This window comes from Cygnus atratus, chromosome 3, assembly GCF_013377495.2.
Source record: "Cygnus atratus isolate AKBS03 ecotype Queensland, Australia chromosome 3, CAtr_DNAZoo_HiC_assembly, whole genome shotgun sequence".
NCBI lineage: Eukaryota > Metazoa > Chordata > Aves > Anseriformes > Anatidae > Cygnus > Cygnus atratus.
This window is the reverse complement of record NC_066364.1, coordinates 69,047,966-69,068,148: the sequence shown is the minus strand read 5'-3', so window position 1 is coordinate 69,068,148 and position 20,183 is coordinate 69,047,966. Positions and strand designations below refer to the sequence as shown.

The 20,183-nt window shown below is 40.2% G+C and overlaps 1 protein-coding gene across 6 annotated transcripts in view; it reads left to right on the top strand.

Moving 5' to 3' along the window:
• Positions 1–20,183, top strand: part of TAB2 (TGF-beta activated kinase 1 (MAP3K7) binding protein 2) — a 68,349-nt gene that overhangs the window by 8,675 nt on the left and 39,491 nt on the right. The window contains exon 1 of one of the 6 annotated variants that reach the window (XM_035538765.2): positions 5,775–5,938. The exons of the other annotated variants lie outside the window; for them this stretch is intronic. The gene's annotated coding sequence lies outside the window, so the exon portion shown is untranslated. Of the gene's footprint in view, positions 1–5,774; positions 5,939–20,183 lie in introns of those variants that run through there. 6 annotated transcript variants of the gene reach the window in all.

Sequence of the window (20,183 nt, the reverse complement as noted above, 5' to 3'; positions counted from 1 at the left end):
GTCTGATAGTTTGCTGTGACTGAGAGGTGAAAATTTCTTTCCCTGGCACAAGTGGCTGGTCTTTGGTATCGGTTTCAGCTGTCTGTGAGCCAGGTCAGTCTATGAATAAGGAGTTAGAAAATGAACGAGAAAAAGTGGATTGCTATTCACCTTTCTTAGGTGGTCTCGTGGAAGCAGACCTCCTCCTTGGTGCTGGAGAGCCACTAGATCAGTTCAGCAGTGTCCTGTAACTTTATGCTGAGGGTGATGTTTCTCGCGTCAGCAGTTCTAGCATATGGATTTGCTGTCCTTTCCCCATAGTTCACTGATGTGGTTTGTAGTTTGATCCCACAAATAACTTTTTCTGCACAGCTGAGGCAAGGAGGAAGGGATAAAGAGTTCTTTAAGCTTGCGTTGCTGATGAAGAAAGCCTCTCATGAAACTGCAGTCCTAAGAGTGGTGATAGCCAAGCAGTAAGGTCAGTTCAAGAAGTCACCTCTGCCAGCCTGTGGCCGTGCTCGTGTTTACATGCTCCCCAACAGAATCACAGAAATAATGCAGATTAAAAGCTAGCCATTGGAAAAAGTGGGACAGGAACTGCTTGAACTGACTTCACCAACAGAACGGGCGTGTGGGTTCTGACAGTGAAATCTTCACCAGCGGCCTGCGTGGGTGACAGATGGTAGCAGTAATTTTTTTCGAGTTATCTGGAGGTAATCAAAGAATCTCAAATGCTTTAAACAGGCATGTTTTAATTAGCTTTGAGTGGTGGTGCCTATAAGAATCATAGCAGTCTTCTCTTTCTTAGTGAGGATGGCTGGCTTTTTCTAAAGCGTTTAGTCTGGAAATGTTGCAGCCTGGTGTTGCAACGTGGTAGGATGTGCAGGTCCCACTGAAGCTGGTGAAAGCGTGGCAAATGGCTAAGCCTAACTGCAGTGAGGTATGGAGGGAAAGAAGGATGGAGAGTCACTTAGAAAAGAGATGCAATGTTGTTGACACTTGAGGAAAGACCTGGTTAAAATGGGATAGCAAAACAGATGTTTTGTAAATATAGTCCTGTTTCACCAGCATACTACAGAGGAGTCTTATTTGAGCTGGGTTTGAGTTAGAGCCTTGTGTGATCTCTAATGGTTATGAGAGGAAACTGGTGAACCTATTAAATTACAGTCTGCTATTCAGCTGTACTAGTGAATGTAAAAATGTAAAACCTCAGTTGAAGATCAGTAAATTAAAATCAGTGTGTAGATGTTCTCTTTCTTTAAGTTGCAGATTTTGGGTGGACTTTGGAACATCATAGAGTAGTTACCTATATGGCCTGTGTGTTCAGATTTCGGGCTGGCAGATACTGAACAACTTTTTGAAGCTAAAGTTTACTGTTAATGTCCACCTGCGTACAAAATGCTGTATGAACCACAAGTATTTAAGCCTTACTTAGGTGCTGAAGTTTGCCATCACCTCTTTGTTGTTTGATTTTTATTATTTTGCTTTTGATTAAATTTTTGTTGTGGACTTGAGTTTCAAGTAAATTCCCAGTGACGGAGAGTATCTGAAAGTCCAAGTACCACCTAATGGTGTTAGCAGAGTTGATGGAGCTACAGGCTTCCTTCCTGTTGAAACTGGCCAAAAGACCAGGCCAAACTGTAGCTTGTGTTTCTGCAGTGCGGAGCCAATGGCAGCTCTGCGGAATGTTTTTTCCACTCCCCATCAATGAGCAGGGAGCTTCTTGCCAACGCAAATGAGATCTTGAGACCTGCAGCCTGACTCAACATAATATAGTTCATGCTGGAAAAGAATGCTTCAGCTAAAAAAAAGAGGCAGCGTTACGCTAGCATGAGATTTTGTTAATTTAAACAAAAAACTCTGGTTTGGAGTTTTTAGGAGTATTACAGCAAAATAGTATTTCAGCTCGTATGTGCGACTTCAAGCTGTTGCCTGTGTGTGATAAGGGCAAGTCATCACCTTACGCTGTCGTGTCAGTGAATGTTGCAGAATGTGTGCAGCGGCTTCTCAGGCCGTCAAAATTCACTGGTTTCAGAAGCACGTTCTCATTTCACATTTCATCGTTGCACCTCGTGTTCCTGACTTTTTAGTTTTGTTTTCTGATGTAAATGCATCGACTAGCAAAGGTTTGAAATTGATTTAGTAGGAGCCTGGCAGCATGGCTTTGTGCACCTTCTGAATTCAAGAATTTGTTGTCGCTGCCTCATTTCTGAATCTGTAACTGTATGTAATTAGAAGGAATAGTACTTATCTTGCTATTCATCTATGGGGAAAAGATGCACTTTTATCACAAAATTAAAGTTCAGAGGTTTTCTTCATACCTTTCTTCTTGCCAGCTCTTGTGAAAAGTCTACATCTGTGTTTCTAAATTATCCCTGCCTGTAGCCCACAGCTTAGTATTTTTGCAGGACAAATATTAGAAAATTGGAATGGGTGAAAAATTGAATTCTCCTCAAATACAAAGCTAAGTATAATAGTAACAAATCCTTTACCACTCTGTCTGCATTTGTTAATCTCATCTTTCAGAAGTTGGTCTAGCTCTATTAGCGGGCTTCTTATCTTTGTTACAAATGAAATAAATGTATTGTTACTTTTGTGTTGTGAATAGCTATCCATACAGCCTTAGTTTTTTCCCCCATGCAGTTGTTTAATATATCTTTATAAAATGGGATCTTGGCGCTCTAGTTTCCTGAAAGCACCTGGTATCTGATTGTATCTGTGGTCAGAAGAATACACTTAGGCACCGCAGCTTAATAGATTGGAAGTTCTTACTTGTGTGCGCTTTGATATTTTCAGTGTTTAACTCAGTTGTAAAGAGATGGAGCTAATTTCTTGGTTAAGGGCTACACAGTGGTATATCTAGAAAACACCAACATCAAATCTGAGTGGGAGAATAAGTGGTTAATAAAGGGAGTGGGAAATTCATTTTCAGAATTATTGACAAATTAATAACATAACACTTTAATAATCTGTTAAACATTATTTTTTTCCACTTTTGGCAGATGTTAATATGTACAAAAATTGTTTCTATAATTAAAAATGTTGGTTAGATTTCATAGTTTAATAGTACATGTTTGTCAGTTTCAGGAAGCAGCTCTTCTTTTATTTTTGCTGCTAGATGATAGTGTAATCTTGATTTCTGGCTTCTTAAATAAGGGTTTATCTCTATGCTTTCCCTCAGCCCCATGTCCCCTGTTTTGGTTTGTGGGTTTTTTCAGTCGTTTGGTGTTTTATCTTTTTTTGTTGAGGGGGTAATCTTTAAATCTTGCCTCTGTTGCAGGAGTTTTTCTTCACATACAGCATGACAAAGTGGAGGACTTTAAAAGGTTAGAAGCTCTTTTCTTGCCCTGCACCAAGGCGTCTTTTCTATTCTTTCTTCTATTACTTATCGTCCTTTTTCAGAGCAGGATATTTTCATCTATTTTCCTTGTTGGTCTGTATCTGGTGTCAGGACCTTTTGTGAGTAGGTACTGTTGAAGGTAGAAAAAAGTGGAAAATGGGTTAATTTGTGAAAGGATTGGTGGCCATCTGTTAAGTTGTAGCAGCAGGAAAACAATACCTATTGGGAGGCCTGGAATACTGGAGGCATTTCTGCTCTTCCCAACATACATTTCCTCATCCCTTGTTAATCTCCCCTTCCCAAATCCTGTACGCAATGAGGTACAGAAAAAAAATCATTGTTGTTAGTCCCTTACATAGCAGGAAGCACAGTGATCACACCTTTCTTTTAGAGATGCTTGGAGGAAAAGTGGCATCTTTCTCTTCTTTGAAGAAAGTTTGTAATGAAGCATGGAAAATGCTTGGGGCAGAGGGGCGAGTTTTAAAGTGATGTATTATCAGTTCCTGGGTAGGAGATCTGTATTTAATTCTCTAAAGAAGGTAAATATGGAAAAGTAAGTGGGTGCTAGAGGTACAACTGTTTGGAGATGTCTGTTGCCTTTACCTTTTTGTGCGTAAAATATGCTCCCTGAAGAAGTGCAACAGGAAAGATTTAGTTGTGTTGGCACAGACATGAATATTTCTATTTGATGTTTCCTTGCTAGTGACTGTTATCTCATCTTGTATAAGATTGGGTTTTGTTTGTTTTTTTTGTCATTGTTCCCTGCGCGCCCCCCCTCCCCCCCCCCCCCCACGTTAATGGGGTTTTGATAGTTTTTGACCAACTCCTAAGAAATTGGCAGAAAAGAAGTGGAAAATAGGAGCTTCCTCCAAAGTGGTGCAATGGGGTCCTTGGTTTTGTCCTTCTATGTGTTAGCTTGGGAACTAACAGAGGAGAAAGTGAAAACAATTTGCAGTTTTGATGACCACCTTTCTGTCCTTCTCTCCCCTTGTCCCTGGCAGCTGTTCTGTGAAAGAAGTCTTCTGCTACCCGAGGACCTGCTGCCAGCGTAGTCGTGCAGGTGAAGCTGGCCGTGCATGAATACAGCTTGAGCTCTGTTAGCCCAGAGCTGCGGCAGCCTGGATGTAGGCCTTTTCCTGGTATAAGCTCCCTTCCTACCCAAGGGCTTTAATTCCTCTCCTAGAGAAGAGGAGAGACGCAAGAGCGGACCCGTGTGTCTGTACTTTTCTTTGTGGTGCCGTGTTTAGTAGCTGAAGAGCTTTCTTCCCTACCCCTTGGAGCTTCCCTCTTGAAGGTGTCATGCCAGTCTTCGTGAGGCTTCTCCACCTGCTTCTGCTTTCTGTGCTGTCTTCTAACACAGCAGTTAAGACACAGCCAGTCTTGTGTAGCTGTACTAGATGTCTTACTTCCTAAATGCTTGTTCTAGTGGTAAGGCAGTGTAAAATCAGAGAAGTCTCTTCTAGTGTTGAGTACAACACTATACAATGCTTACAGAGGGCTTTTTCTCCCTCCTCCAAGATTACCCTCAGGAAAACCAAAGGGTGTGATTTATAGATCCGAGTTGGCTCAGCCCCTTTCCCTGCATTGGCACTGGCATTTGTCTGAGTCAAAGCTAATCTAGCAGAAAATTAACCCTACTTTTTTTTCCCTCTGGTTTTGCTCCCTGAACTGGCTTGCTGCAGGATCAGATGCGTGCCAGCGTTGGCTCAGATCACAGGAGGGAGAGGGGATATGCTTGCTTGGGAGCAGGGGGAATGACGGTAGCAATACTGAGTTGTTTTGGAGCTGTGTTCTTAGGAGTGGCTGGAGTATCTAGCCTTCCTGTCACTGAAACATCACGAGAAAATGGTGGATTAGTCAGGGACTTGGCTGGTTTATTAAGATGCAGAAAGTAGTTTGCTGAAGTCTGGCTTTCAGTAAGTTTCTACGCAAATGCTGGATTTCCAAGTGACGCTTCTCCCATCAACTAAAGAAATGATTTAGTTTTGTAAAGAGGGAAAAAGAAAACGGAGGAGAAAACATTCAACCAACCGTAGCAGCCCGGAAGTAAAAATGTGTTTGTGAGGTTATCCTTTGTACTCCTTGACCGGGAGAGAACGGTGTAAGGGGTTGTTGGGAAAAGAAACCTCCAAGTCCGTGGAAGAAACCAAGACGATGCTCAAGGTGGGTCTCTAGGGTCAATGAGAAGGGAGCAGAAGTTGCTTAGTTATCTGATTCCATGCCCACTGGTGCAGTTGCTTCAGACCTTTCCTTCTGCATGCGTCTATTTCTGTGGGAAACAGGGCATGGGACATTCTTGTTGATACCAAAGTGTCCTACGATGATCACACGTTTTACTCTTCTTACTATTCAGTAGTGATAAATGATACTGTCATTTATTACGAAAGGTGGAAGTGTTTTGAAAATGCACTTACAAGCAGTGGGTGGATTTTTTTTCCTTGCTCATTAGCCTCCTTCTGCCTACCCACCTCTCAGCTGATCAAATCACTATGGAAAGGGAGTTAACCGTGAGAGACTTCACCACTGTGGAGCCTGCAGGACAAGGTATCGCTGGTCATGCCTGAAGAGAGAGCGAGAGAATTGTTTAGATACTGCCTGGAAGCCTATAAGCCTAGCAAGGTAACGTCAAGCATTTTTCTGTAGTAATGGCAGTCTTTTTCTCAGGAAAGTATGGGTAAAATAAAGGACAGCAAAGCACAAAACTGAAGATGTGTTCTATTATTAGATCTTTGGGCTTAACTCTTAATAACTCTTAATCTTACGTTTCATTATTACATTATATCTAAGTCTGCTGTTCTGAAAATATGATGTCTTTGAGTAAATGCATGAAAACTTTCTCCAAATGCTTAAAATAACCAAGAATGTTTGCTCTCATTAGAGCAATTCTGCTTTCACTTAACTGTAATAAGAGAAACTTAGAACTGATTACTTTAGCTAGTCATCCTTAAACTTTAAAAAAAACACTTCCTATGTTAAGAAAAAAAGCACTTTACGTTTTGAAAAGAAATGTTTTTCACTGATTTCTGCTCTTCTGTTTGATAGGGCATTAGTCTGTAATATAATTATTTCGTACAGTATACTTTAATAGATACGTGAAACACTTTATACTGAGAATGTTTATTTTCTGTTTTGAAGAAATGGTGTTTTCTGTGATGGAGCATTTTAACTGAAGCTCTTTTCAAGTAGTAAGAAATGTGCTGCTTGTGAAAGGTGTGAAGGAAGGAGGGTGCTTTCCTTGAAAAGCTGGAGATCCTAATTTCGAGCCCAGAGCAAATGAGTTTTTGCTCTAGGTTTGAACTGCTCGTTTAATTTCTTCTTCTTTAAGAGATTAGATTCAGATCTCATGACAGTTCTGAATCCAGGTTCTTCCTTCACTTTTTAAGTGAGGGAAAGGAATTGGTTTTTTATCATCAATATCTTTTTAAAAAAGAAGCCTAGGATTACAGATGTTTGTAAGAGAGAACTTTTTAAATTTCTTCCCTTTATCTTTAGCAGTTAGGGGCAGTGATGCTCTAAGTATCTGTGTTCTGTTAAGGGATTGCGATGATAGTTTTCAGATATTTCCTATATAATTAGATAAATATGTTGATAACATAAATTATTTGGTTTCTCCAGACATGTTTGTTTTTACATTTAATGTCATTCATGTCGAACAGATACCTGCTTTTGTTGGTATTTGAGCAAATGGCAAGTAGGGACATCAGGCTTTGTGACCAGGGGTGCTGGGAAGGTCTTCTCTGATAATCTGTTCTGAGCTCTGGCCTCTTCTTTTCTCGGTTATGATCATGTTCGCTTTTTTTTTTTTAGTTTTCTTCTTGTATCTCAGTCACCTCTTTCCTGAGCTGAGAGAATAAAATGTAGTATGTTGTAGGCTGCTGGAATTAAAGTACGAGAGACCGGGTTTTGGGTCTTAAAGTCATTCTGATGTCTTATGTTTTGATGTAGATAAGAGTTTTAGCAGAGAAGCCAGTAAAATTATCTTTCAAGAGCAGATGCAGTTTCCGAGGAGAACTGGATCAACAAGTCATGTAGGCACACAGAAGAACTGTCTGTATGGAGGACTTTGTGTTTGTAAGTAGTACTGTTCCAGGCTGACAACAGGAACTTCCAGGCACTGTGCAGATTTCATCGCTCTTGTTAGTGGCTGTTTCTGAGGGCCTTTCTCCTCTGTTCATTTTTTTGGGTATCCTACAAGGGAATATGTACTTTAATCTTTCTGCACGCGTTTTTTAACCTTTTCCTCCAGCCTATAGTGACAGCTCTATTTCAGAGTACATCTGTAGCTGGTTTTGTTTTGCTGATTGCAGCAAGTGGAACTTGTTGAAATCTGTGAAGATCTGAAAGTGAAATTTCTACTTGTGGTTACTGTTTAGTAGATGAGTGAGTGGAGAAAAAGGGATGTAGGGTAATTGAAGTGTTGGTTTCTGAATATGTTTATTCTGTGATTATTCTCAGTGTATTCTTGCTCACTAGTAGGATATGTGTGAAGAGATGAGAGGAACAAGTAGCAAAGGAAACAGAGCCAAGTCGAGTTGTTTCTCAGTGATTTGCACAATGCTTGGTGTTCATGGAGCTTTGGCTCCTGAAGTCGGATCACCACCTCAGAATCTGATTGTTCTTAAAACACAAAATTCTGTCTTTCCAGGCAAAAGAGCAAAGTCTGCTCATATAATTCAAGGTTATAAATTTGGATTGAGGTGGTTCTTTTTTGTTATAAGAATCAGAAGATGCTGAAGGTCTTTCTTTTTTTAATCTTTGGAATGGATGCAGTCTGGGTGACAGAAATGAAAGGGAAAAGCAAACGAGAAATTAGGACAGGGCAGCTAGAGTAAGACAGGTTCCTTCCCTTCCAAGTCTTCGTCTGACAAAATTGTCAGAATAGGTAGACTAATGTTATGGCTGAATGTAAAACTGAAAGTCTGAGTTCTCAACTGCTTCTAGAGTGGTTTTACTCTCTTCCTTTCATGCTGTCAGGCAGAGGCTGTGTAGAGCCTAGGCTCTTGCTGTATACCGTAGAATTTCTCAAAACTTTGACTCTTATGCTTTATCCGCTCCATTAAAGAGCGTAACTGCTGCTTGTTTTGAATGAGAGAGAAGAAGGAATGATACTGATGAGAATTTCTTCACTCTTTTTCTTGTCTGAAGCTTTTCGGAAAAACAAGGCTCATTTCTGTTTTCACAGCAATCGGGTTTTTTTTTTTTTGCTACAGTTTCATACTTTTAAATCTGAAATTGCAAACGCTTCTGGTCAGCTTCATTCTGATGATGACTTTGGATTAACTGTAATTTGTAAAGTTGTAGTTGTAAAATTACAATTGTGCAACCATCTAGGTGAAAAATTATTATTCCGAAGGGTTTTCATAACTGAGCGGTAAAATACCAATCTAAGCAGAAGTGTCATGGTTGCGTTTCTGGTGCCATGCTTGAGACTGCTCTTGCTGTAAATTACCATCTAACCATACAATTCAGATTACTTTATGCTTTGTACTTGCTTCTTGATGTGGATATTTATTTATTTTCCCCCATGCTGGGGTAGAACTATTCTGTGGATGTGTTCATGGAATATCTAGTGTTTGGGCCAACTTGATCTCAGTGTCTTCATCTTAGGTTCACCTGCAACTTTAGGGGATTTAATTCAGGTTTTGGGAAGATTAATGGAACTACGAATCACAGAGTGGTTGAGGTTGGAAGGGTCCTCTAGAGGTCATCTGGTCCAACCCCCTACTCAAGCAGGGCCACCTACAACCGGTTGCCCGGGACCACTTTCCAGGCAGCTTTTGAAGATCTCCAAGGAGGGAGACCCCACGGCCTCTCTGGGCAACCTGTGCCAGTGCTCAGCCACCAGCACAGCACAGCAGTGCTTCCTGATGCTCAGAGGGAACCTCCTGCGTTCCAGTTTGTGCCCATTGCCTCTTCCCTGGCTCTGGGCACCACAGAAAAGAGCCTGGCTCCGTCCTCTTTGCACCCTGCCGTCACGTATTTACGTACACTGAGATCCCTGCCGAGCCCCCTCTTCTCCGGGCTGAGCAGTCCCAGTTCTCACAGCCTTCCTTGCAGGAGAGGTGCCCCAGTCCCTTCATTATCCCTGCAGACCTACGTTGGGCTCTTCCCAGTATGTCCATGCCTCCCTTGTGCTGGGGTCCCAGAACTGGACGCAGAACTCCAGGTGTGGCCTCCCCAGTGCTGTGTGGAGGGGAAGGATCACCTCTCCATCTGCTGGCCATACTTTGCCTGATGCAGCTGGGAATGCTGTTAGCCATTGGCTGCCTTTGTGCAGGGGCGCCCTGCTGATGATGTGTGTTCAACTTGGTGTCCACCAGGACTCCTGGGTACTTTTCTGCAAAGCTGTTTTCCAACTGGGTGGCCCCCAGCATGTACAAGTGCCTGAGGTTGTTCCTCCCCAGATACAGGACTTTTCCTCGTTGAAATTTATGGGTTTGTTTTCAGCCCACTACTCCAACCTGCTGTCCCTGTGGATGGCAGCAGGAGCCTCAGGTGAATCTGCCACTTCCCCCCAGGTTTGTGTCATTTGCAAACTTACGAGGATGTTGAACAGGACATCTTAATCAAAAATGATGCGAAACCAAGAATTACAAAAGGTGCCAAAAGTCAGTTAAATGTTTGTTTTTAAAGGCTTAAGTGTCTTTAAGTGTGTATATATAAAAGCAGTAGGCTTGAGAAACCAACTTTGTTCACAGTTTATTTAAGCAGAAATGGTATGGTAAGATACTTGTTGAAGATAGCAGTAGAAGTGGTCACTTCATTTATAACTAGCAACATGTTATTTGACTGCTAACTCTAGTGGTCTGTGACTTTTCCTGTGCGTATGATCAGAAATGAGTGCCAACCTAACAGTTCCCTCCTTTTAACAAGGGAAATGCATTCCCAACCTGTGCTCTCCCCCTACATGTGTGCTTGTATTGTGACACTTCCTAGTCCCTTTTCTAGACAGTTAAATTTCCTAGACACTGATAGAGCCCACCCCAAAGAACAGCTTTCTGCTCTACTAGCAAATGCAATTGCCTCTCTAAAGCATCCTGTGAGTGGGCAAAGCAGAGAAAAGGTGGCGTGGAAGAGAAAGAAGATGACCTCTTCCGATAGGTGGCAGCAGCAACCTGTTGAACTGGGTTGAATTGTCTGGGACAGGTGTGTGATAAACAGATGAAGAAACTTCACTTGGGATAATTTTTTGGCTTTTAATGAATGATGTACTGTTAAACAATGTGTAACAAAACTCTGCCTACAAACCTGTTGTGATGCAGGACACTGAACCTGACGACATTTAGCAAAAGAGCTCTGTAAAGGTATTTGGGAAGGAATCCCTGCAAGTGACAGTGAGCTGTTTGCTCAACTCCTTGTATGATCTTCTGAGAAGGCGTATAAACTTATGTGCATCTAGGTCACCATAATAAGGCGGTAGGACTTACATAAGAGGAAATGCCCATTTTTAGATGATGTGTGTGCATAAACAGATAGCACTTGTGTTGAGTATTTGGCCACATCAAAATTCATGATTATTACCTGATCTGCTGCCGAACAAGATCGGTTGCACATGATCCATCTTGAGGAATTGCCACTGTCCAGTGACGAAGAGAAAGTGCAATCTTTTTCTGGCAATTACTGATTTCAAATAATTTTTGTAACACTAATTTTGGTATACCTGTCTTGAAATTCTACATTGTAGTTTGAATTAAATTTGATTATAAACATCTGAACTTAACAGGTGAAAAAATGCATTCATTCCCTGATTCTCTGAGTAGATAGCATTAAAGTATCCCATGAATGCTGTGACACAAATTCAGTGAGAGAAGTCATAAAAGCCTGACTTGGCTGTTTGAATTCTCAAATTGAAAATGCATCAATGTTGTTTGAAAAGGCACGTTTATAGGATCATAGAAGCATTTAGGTTGGAAAAGACCTCTAAGATCATCTAGTCCAACCTTTAACCTAGCACTGCCAAGTCTACCATTAAACCATGTCACTAAGCTTTCTTTAATTTGAGTGAATAATTTTTGTGAGAGGTGTTGGGAAACTTGCCTGAGTGTGTGAAGCGTGTGCGTGAATAAGATACGAATGACTGTTCCCAAAAATCTGTATTTTTTTCTTTTAAACAAAAGCAAGCGTTTGCTTTCAGGTATTAACTGCAATCCTTTCAAAAATCTGTGTGCTGTAAACAGGAGGAGGAAAAAGAGCTCCTGCCAGGGATGCTCCTTTTGGACGTGGTTGAGACACAGGCATGTGCTCACTGTGACTCGCATGCTGTGCTAACGTGATATAAAGCTGCTTCTGTCTAGAAGACTTCTTCATACATTGGTGAACCTGAGTAGGTTGTCTTCCAGGCTGTCCCCCAGAGTTGAAATCATCTCAGTGGTGCACAGCCAGCAGGGATTCATACCTTGTTGTTGTGGCCTTGAGTTTGTCCAGTAGCTCCTTTGGACTGCAAAACTTGAGAAATGGTGCAGATTACTAAAAGAAAGACTTGTCCTACTGTTGCTGAAGGTAAAGCCTTAATGAGGGGATAAGGTATAGCCCTTATTGTAAACAGGGTACCTAATATTGAGAGAATAATTGGGTTATTTTTAGTCTTCCTGTTACTTTATTTATAGCACAAAACTGTGCTTACATGTAAAGGTCCTGGAAATTGATGTTATTGTCTTAGCTTACAGCTGATTTTCCTCTTTTGTTGTGATTTGTTGTTTTTGACTTCTATTTTTGAAAAATTATAGCTTCTATGAGAATTCCCAACCCCCTAAACAGTATTTCCTGAAAAGTAGGTGGAAGCCTCCTGCCATTTTTTATACGTTTGTGAGGTGGTATTCTTCTCCTTTGGATAATGTTTGGATAATGCGCTTACTCGGGGAATGCCAAAACATTTGAAGACCAAGAATGTAGTTTCATGAGCATTTCTTTCCATGTCAACACTGGCGTGAGCTGCCCTGACCTTAGCTGCTTATTCCTGCCTTGCCCCTCCGTTGCACTAGGGTAACTGTTGCAGGTGGCTGTGCAGCAAAGCAGATTGTGGAATTTACCATCAGAAAAATATTATTTTTAACCTGGATCGATTCCCTGACCGGTCTCACTGCTCAGCTGCACAAACAGTTGTGCCAGCACAGCTGAGGGGTGAGGACTGCTTAAGCTGGTACTGCAGGGGAAAAAAAGTGCTTGTGAAACTACAGCCTATGGCTTAATCTGTTTCCTAGCTGTTTGTCTAGTACAGTTAGACTACATTGGCAAAATACTCCTCATACAGATGCAGCTTTCATCGGTACAGTTTATTTTGATTGTGGCATGGAGAAAAGGATAATTGTGCTTTTTTGCTTTTTTCTCATTCTTCTATGTTGTCAAACTATGTATACAGCACTTCAGAAAATGTCAATTCTGAATGTGCGTCATGTGAACTGATTTGAGCTACTGTGGATTTTCAGGAGATGACAGAACTATGTCAAGGCTTAGGTTTTTTATTTGCTTCTCTGTGTTGCCTACTTGGAATACATCTAACATTGAAATAGTTGCTTCTGTCTTTGACTGCATTGTTACTTTTCCAGATGATGAAAGATAGTAACAATCCTTATTTTTGAAGGTGAGGGGAACAGAAAATCTTAAAAGAAATGAGTGTTGCAGTTCTTGAGTAGATACGATAAGAATCTCAAACCTCTGAAGGAGAGGTTTGAGATTTCAGGAGATAATAGGGGTTTTCTTAAGACTTAAGTTGTTGTCACTAAGCATTTACAAAGGTGGCTATATAGTTGCTGGCTTCAACCATATTTGACTAATTGTGTAATAAATTGGCTTGTTATCCTGTAAATACAGTATTTCATCTGTTTTATTCTCTTAAGTTGATAAATATTTAAGCTCACATGTGGCTGTAACACAGTCTTATTGATCTCATTTGGTAATTAGTTTTTGGAATGCTTTCTGCCCAATTTTGTTTCCAGTTATTGGTATGGAACAGGCTCTAATACTTATGACAGCGAGAAATCTTAGTTTTTGAAACAAACTATTATTCTAAATACTTCTATAAAATGTTAATTATAATCACGTTATGTTAAAATTGAACAATTTCTTTTTACAAATCAATTGGGAAATACAAGTTAGTATTATAGTAGAAATCTGTGCTTTGCATATTCCTTTAAGAGTTTATTATCCTATGGCAGCAACTGGAAAGAGCTTTTTCTAATTATACAAAGTTTAAGGTTTCGTTAAAATGGAGGGGAAAAAAGCAGCTTCTAACCTTCTACGTTTTGTGGCTTGGAGAGGAAATACAAATCTGTTCTTTGTAGGCAGTGTTTTTGCTGATTCTTTGTAGCTTTCCTAAGCACTGAAGCAAAATTTTAATATGTGGGTAAGCTTACTGATCTGCACAAGAGTGAAATTGCTAAAATCACTGATATTTGAGAAAGTTATGCAATAGTTCAAAAGCTATAAAGAAAACTCAAGCAGAATTTCTTTTGAAGTTGGAAAAAAGGCATCTTGAATCTATAATAATGTTTCTAAATTCCACTGTTGTTTGGAAGAGAGTCGTCTTTATAGAGTTTTAACAGTTAATAAGAACTGGCTTTTGTCTCTCTTCTGGTATAAATTAATAGACTGTTCTGCTTATTAATTTCAGTATTAATCCAGGCCTAGAAGCATTTCGTAGTTCTTCATTCTAAATTTATATAACTGAAATGGCTTTATTCACGATAGATTTTTGTTGTTCTTGAGTACGTTGCTTTGTTTTGCTCCCGAAAGGTGTGGGTCTGCAGCTTGCCTCTCAGGTTGGTGGCGTTACTGGCATTTATTTTTGATTTGGCTGGAGCAATCGATCCTGTTGTGACTCACTGATGGTAAAAAGGGCTTGAATTTACTGTAACTGAAACAGTGAAACAAGTGTGAGTGTTTCAGAATGTGTTTTAATATTGTTGAATTGAATGTCTTTAGGTCTGTTAATTTTATTTGTGATAAGTTGTGTTGCGTTATGATAAATCCAGTGGATTCTGTGGAAGGCTTGCTTTGCATTTCACTTGCTTCCTTGAATGCTGCCTGTGGCCACTGTCACTAAGCCTCTATTTTAGGGAATAAAATCAGTCATGTTTTAAACCTATATAGCTCTAGCTCTCATTGACACAAACGGGTGCAGTGTGGTCAAAATTCATGCTGCAATGCCTTGAAAATTTCTCCAGATGTGATTTTCTCCCTTACTGTTAACTCAGCTAATGTGCAGGAGTTGCTGCTTCCTGCTATTTATGGAATCTTATTTCAAGCTAATTTAAAAAGTAAATAAAAAGGAAAAAAAATCAAGCAGCTGTATTGGTCCCCGGTGGCTCCCAATAAAATGGTTAAGAAGTCTTGGTCAGTGTCATTAATGCCCTTGTATAATAAGGGAGGGTGAGAACCCTGATCATCTGCAGACTGAGCAAGATTTCAGAGGTGCCTTGAATTTTCTGCTGTTTGATTCCCTCTAGGACCTAATCATTAGGACTGTTACTACTTTTAAAAGCGTGCAGTGTACCCTGACTGTATCGGAACGAGGAGGAGGTGACATTTCCATTGATTCCACACGTGGACAGGGTGCTGTTTTTTGCTGCTGAACATAGCTGTAAGAGTAAGGTAGAAAACCATCAAAGCTCAAAGGAAATAGATTCTTCCAATTTCGCTTCATAGGCTTTTGCTCTGAGGATTTCTCATGTGATGACCAAAAGCGATTGCGTGTCTATTTGTTTCAAGACTAATCAGTAGGCTTTCTGGAGTCTGTAGGATAAGAGGAAGCCACAGCATTTCAAAATGTTTTTAATCGTTTTTTTCCACATAAGGAATTAACTATACCACCTCATTTAAAATAACCAACTATTCATTTGCAACATGGTGGTAACTTTTATTTCACGGAAAGTATAGCAGTTTCCATTCCTTATTGGAAAGAAGCTGCTTTTCAAGGCGGTCAGGGGCTGGGGGGTGAAGTTAAAAAGCCCATCTGAAACTGTTTTGTCTTTTCTTAGTTTCAGCTGGTGCCAGTAACAACTCCTAGTAGCCCTTTTGATACCTAAATGTTCCTTCTCTTATGAGGTTTACTGTTCTCTTAACTAATAGATGGCCATCCTGCCTTTATTCACAAAGGCAGAGCAAGATCAGCTGGCTGCTATGACCTGGGAAGTTGTGGCTCCCACGCTGATGGTCTTGATAGTTTCTCTGAACTTAAATATATGACATTGAAAAAAGGTTTTTCCACTGTCTATACTGGCATCTAAAACTTTCCTACTGTGAAAAACATTGTTAGAAATGGCTTTGATTTTTGGCATTAAGAAGTTCAGCATTTTTTAAATTTGAATTTCAAATATTTAAATGGGTTCTCTGTGATGTCTACAGAGGACATTTGTCTGGGCTAGAAAGAAATCGGTCTTATTCAAATGGAACTAAATTCCACTGAAACATGCCATGCCAATGGAGAGGGATCTAAAGGTCTTGGGAGAAAAAAATAGTTGGGGTTCACATAAGTTACTTATTAAGGATCTGCATACAGCTCAACAGTAGCAGATAAATACTTGGCACAGAGGTTTGGATTGAATCTGGGCACAGTGTCACAAAACACACCCAGGCCCATAACTTTTCCTATAGCTTTTCCCCATAGCATACTCAGTCCCACAACTTTCATTTTTCTGTGTGTTTATTCCCATTTCAGGTTCTGAAGTATGCAACTGTGAAACTGAAAGCTTTTCTCCAGGTTCTGCAGGTTGTCTGTGTGTTCCCAAAATAATCAGAAATGGATTCAAGTGTTGAAAGTATTGCACACACAAAAGTAGAGAACGGTATTTCTATACTAATTATTATAGTTCTTCAGATGACTATTTTTACTTTGTTTAGGATACAGTTGCTGATGCGAGAGCCTCAAGTAGAAGCCTCAAGTTACTTAACCTTATAAAAAGGCATATTTCAAGCAGTTGCCGTGAACCTAAATTGCCTTCAAAGTACCTCCCAATGTGTCAGTCTTCTCAGAGCATAGGCAAAAAGGGCTTTGCGGACTTTACATGCCCAAGAGCACATCCAGCACGTTGTAGAATGTGATTATTCCTTTTGTCCAGTATTTGAAGATGCTTCTGAAAGTCTGTCTTTAGCCTGCCTTTGCAAGAGATGCTGACAAACCAGAGCAAATTCAGTCAAAGGTCGGTAAGACGGTTAGTGAGATGTGAGGAGAAGCTGGGGGAATTCAGTCTCTTAAGTGTGGGGAAGAGAGGGCTAAAGGTTTATGTGTAGTGTTAAGATAACGTAATAGGAATTACAGGGAAGATGGGGGCCATACCCTTCTCAGAGGTGGTGAGCAGAAGGACAAGAGCTGTCATAGATTGCAACAAGAGAAATCCCAGTTACATATAAGGAAAAAAAATTTCTCAGTGACAGTGGTTAAATACTAGAGGAAGTTTCCCAGAGAACTAGTAGAATCTCCATCCTTAGGGATTTCCAGAATTGGAATCACCAAGGTGCTGTGCACCTGATTTAAACTTCAGGTTAGCCTTGCTTGGAATGGATGTTTGGATCAGTTGATCTCCTGAAATCCCTTCCATCCTAATGTGTTCATTTAGAAAACGTTCCAGATCAATACTGTGTCATCAGGGATGATGTTGGAGGTAGCTTGAGACAAAGCAGCCCGAGATTGTATCGATCCAGTCTGTCTGAGACTGTGTAGATCAAGGCTAGATCTTCCTAGAGTATGTTTTCAAATGTTTCTTAGAAGTTGGGAGTTTGTAGGTGGGGTTTGTTTGTTTTGTTTTAGGCAGTCACTGCTCTTAGGGAGCTGTTCTAGTTGCAGAATTGGTTTAAGATGCAATCCCCAGTGGAGATAAGAGGTGGAATATACATATGATGCAGTCATTACCACTGATCCAATGTCAGCTGCTAAGATAATATAACGTATGGCTCATAACTCACTATTTGTATTCAGCTTTTGGTCTAGCCAGGCTTACAGGGTCTCTAATTCAAATTCTTAATGAGTCTTGGAAAGTAGTTATAATGTATGTCAGTCTCTTAGTTTAGCGGTCACATCTTTCATTTCAGGATAATGCACTTAGGGAGGCTTTTTGCGTGCCAGGATCTTCCACTGTGCCCTAGTATCTGCTGGATGTGATAAAGGCAAATGTACCCAAGACATTTTGAGCTTATGCAGTAGCTCGCTGCTGCTGAAGCGTAAAGAATAATCCAGCAAAAGAAGGGTATTGTCTTCGAATCGGTTCATCATGGAAGAGGCCAGCAAGTATCGTGGCTGGAGCAAGAGAGACAATGGAATTGCAATGTCTGAGAGCAGGATGGAGAAAGAAGGAAAGAGATGTTCTCTTGCTGAAGCTTTCAGTTGTCTTGACCTTCTCGTGTAGTTTCATCGGAAGTCTCTAAGCGCTTCATTAGTAAAGGAGTGTGCAAAGTTGGCTATTACTGCCAGGCGACTAACTCACAGTGCAGATCTCATACATCATAAGAGACAAGTCTTTTCTTGGAGGAAAGTCCATCTCATAAGTCTCCATCTCTATAGAGGAAAGCCCGTCTCATCTTTGCAGTGCATTACGATGGTGGGCTTGAGGATTCCTCGTAAGTGGTCTGGAAATTGAAGCTAGAAAGAGCAAAATCGCCTAAAGATGGTTCTGTCCTTTCCTGGTTAAGGTACCTTGCGCTCTGGACTTGTGGCTCAAAAGGAGGCAGCTGACAAACCTAGTAATGTCGGTGCTGGAGCTTCGTTGTTTGCACCTACAACCACGAGGGCATTCTGGACTTGTTTTGAAAAGGTTCTTGGAGCTTTTGGGCCTATACCATTCAGCAGATTTCCTCTGCTCCTTCCACAGAAGCAAAGTAAGCTAGATTGTTAATTCTGAAATTACTTTCAAGAGTTGAAGATCAGAAAACGTTAGGAGGTTGACTAGTCAGCTTTCGTTTGTGTCAAAGCCAGTACATTTTAACTAAAACATGTTGTAGCAGTATGTCGGGGGGGAAGGGTAGGAATTAACGAAAGACCTTAAAAATAATTTGTTTTGGTAAAAACTTGAGTTTAATACCTAGAAATATGTCATTATTTCATTAATGAAGAACAAGAAAGCTATGAATCTTTAGGAATGAATGTTACCTGTGGAGTCTTTAATCCGGGTAAGCACAACTCTGACTTTAGCAACTACTTTTTTTCTTCTTCCACGTACATTTTTGACATAAATCATTCTCTTGGTTTGGCAATCTGAATTGAAAGAGAAGTCCTGCTTCCTTGACACATTAAAATCAGTGTCATTACCATACTGGGCAGATGATTTGCATTAATTTTTTAATCTGATTGAAAAGATTTGTTCTTGAAATATGAATGCGTAAAATAAGTGACTTGCTTTCTGCACGTGGAGTGGGGAATTGAGAGTGCTTTCTGAAAGGAGTGTGTGGAAAGTAGAGGGAGTACTTTAGAGTTACTATAAACTTTTTGGATTCTTTGTGGCTTTTTGTGACATATGCATTCGCTACTTGGTGAATGCCAGAGAAGGTGTAATTTGATCGAGCCACGTTTGGTAAATACTAGTTTTGTGGGGACAGCTTGTTCTGTCCATAAGGGAAAAGCACACTGCCAAAATCTAAAAGCTTTCACTTTTATTTGGTTATATATTCTTTTGCTCTGAACTATTGAAATACAGATCCATGCTACTTGTGATGCTAATAGCATTGGTGTTTGCTTTAACTGCAGTAGTGTCTGGTCAGTAAGTTTTCAAACTATACTTGAAATCTGGCTAAATAGTTGCTTTGAAAAATTACTTTGATTTTGCAAAATTCTCTCTAGCATACGGTCAGTGAAACATTAAAATCTGAAGCGATACCCATAGCCTGCTGCTTTTTAGCAACTCTTTTGAATACTCTCTGGTCTGGTATATGTGAAGTAGAATAGAACTGCTTGTTTGCTGTTGTTGGAAGTAGTTTTAGCCCTTTAAAGTTAAAGAAAGGCACCGGTTTCTCTGTAAATGGAACACTTTAAAAATGATTGGCTGATCTCTGCACAAAATTTACACTGCAGGTAAGGTTGAAAACACTAGCTGAACGCTCTTGAAGTGCTAAATTTTGTGTTCCTTCCATTTGGTTTGTAAGTGAGAATAAAGTACCTGTCTTGCTAGATGTACTTTTGAAAAAGCATTCCACAAGCTTTTTTTCTTTGGCATCAAATAATATATGTATTTTTTCTTTAGCGAAGAACATCAGGGAACAGGGCAAGCATTAGTATTCTGGAAAGTAGTTTTTCATCTTCACGTTGTGGTTCTGAGAAGGGTTTTAGCTGACACTGCTTCTGCCAGCCCAGATTGCTCTTGTTGGCACAAGCATTTGACTGGCAGAGTGATGAACAAAACTGGGAAACTGATCTAGGTTAAAATTAACGTAGCCAAAAAAGAAAAAAAAGAGGGTGTTACAAAGTAGACTAAGATCTATTTTTCATAAGTAATTTAACTTCATACTTCACACAAGTGTGCTTGTACAAGGGAGAAAGTGGTATTGCCTAGTCCAGGAGAGAAAACTGGGATCTTACCCGCGAGAGAAAATGGACCTTAGACTGTCCTAAACACCACTCGTCCTAACCTTGACACCAAGTCTGGTATAAATCCACTTAAATTACACATATGAATGACTTTGTCATTCGCTGCTGTCTCATACTGAAACTTTTGAAATACAGGGAGTGATAGTTCTATAGAGTTATCTTAATTGACAGGTTAATTAGCAGTACTGAGCTACAAATGAAAGCCAAGCAGTTTAAACTTTTGTTTACATCTGCTTTGAGATGTGAGTGGAAGGATTTGGCTTGTGGTACTGAACACTTATACTTTGGATGGGACTCCAATGTCTTAAAAAGCAGAACGTGTAGCGAGGAAGAGTATAGCTATGACAGCTAGGA